This window comes from Urocampus carinirostris, chromosome 11 (assembly GCF_059441175.1).
Source record: "Urocampus carinirostris isolate Australia breed hairy pipefish chromosome 11, RoL_Ucar_1.0, whole genome shotgun sequence".
NCBI lineage: Eukaryota > Metazoa > Chordata > Actinopteri > Syngnathiformes > Syngnathidae > Urocampus > Urocampus carinirostris.
In genome coordinates, this window is record NC_142359.1 from 39519026 (window position 1) to 39520576 (window position 1551).

The following is a 1551-nucleotide window of genomic DNA, read 5'->3' on the forward strand; positions in this document are numbered from 1 at the left end:
TACAACTGAATAAAAAAAACTATTTTTCTAAAATTTTGCCTGAAAAGGGTTGTAACTGTTACTGTTTTGTTACCGCTGTTTTACCAGTTATGAAGCGATCCGTGCAGAAGTGGGCTCTGGGGCTCGGTGGCAATGTCAGCCAGCTTTGTCAGCCAGCGAGTCTCCCCTGTCTGCACTAGATACCTACCAAATGACCGAGTTGCTCCATCGACCTTGTTTTGATAAACCATAGCTTCCTGCTGCTTAGGAAGATCAGCTGAGGAACGAAAAGAGGAGAATTTGTTTTTGGATTTGAACATGCAATGCAAACGTGACATTTGGTGTCATTTACTGTATCTTATTAAGGCGTTATTACTTGGGCCGGGTGAGGAGACATGTGATGGGTCCACTTGATCCACTACACCAATCTGTTTTATTTGCTGTTTGGAAATAACCACCTCCCACATGATCCTGTCAGCTGGAACACACAACCTCACTCAGACAAAAAGCGTCTTCAATTTCATTAAAAAAATCAGAATGAGAAACTCCAGCTGTTCAACTCCCTGTTGTTGTGCAACATATTCATCATGTGACAGCCTCTCGTTTACAAATTTAAAGAGCTTCCGCGCATTCATTCAGCGCTGAGAATGATAGCGACAAATACATACGGATAAACGTATTTGGGTAATGCATTGTTAATTCAATGAGGCATATTTAGGAAAATAATCACACAAATGAAATTTGGGAGCTTAGAATACGAAAGTACAATATAAAATTATCTGATTTCCGTCCTCCGCTACCGTAGTCCAGATAATCGGCGCAGAAAGGGAATGGATATTTTCATTGACGATTAATGACAGAAGTTTATCTCTTCACATCAAAAAGTCCTAAGTAGTATTAAAAAATAACAATAACAATATAAAACCGTATTAACTGTGCAAAAGTAAGAGGCAATGTAAAAAAAGGCAACAATGAGAGAGCAAGTGAAAACCACGGGCCTCCTTATCTCAATATTTTCACACAATTTAAAACATATATAATACAACAGTATTGATGCTTTTCAATGTTTGATCAAAGTTTTCTTTACGCACCTAAACGGTGTCTTTTTAGGGGAAATGCGGGTTGGTAGCGACACGCGATCTTCACCAATCTGATTGGTTCAACCGTTTATCGCACCTAATTGTTTGGGCTTCTCCAATTGACAGCTGTGTGTTTTTAATTACGGTAGTTCAAATGAAATGCGTTTTGAAAATATATCTCATGTCATATTTAAAGTAATTGAAACATTTTTTTGTATTTTAAAAGTTATATTCTGGATTGACTGATCACAAATGCTGCAAGTAACTACGTATATGAAACGATTGACTCAATGGTTCTTCCATTCATACAGACATGCAAAAAACAAAATAAAAGTACACGACTTTACCGTGTATTTACCTTGATGAACTGCTAGAGAGGGAGTAAATACATATCATTATGCCTAAACCATGCTTAATGTTTGCATTTCCTGTAGTCTTATTTTGAAGGAGCGACCGGATAACTATAACTCTTCATACAAAGTTAGCAAATCAA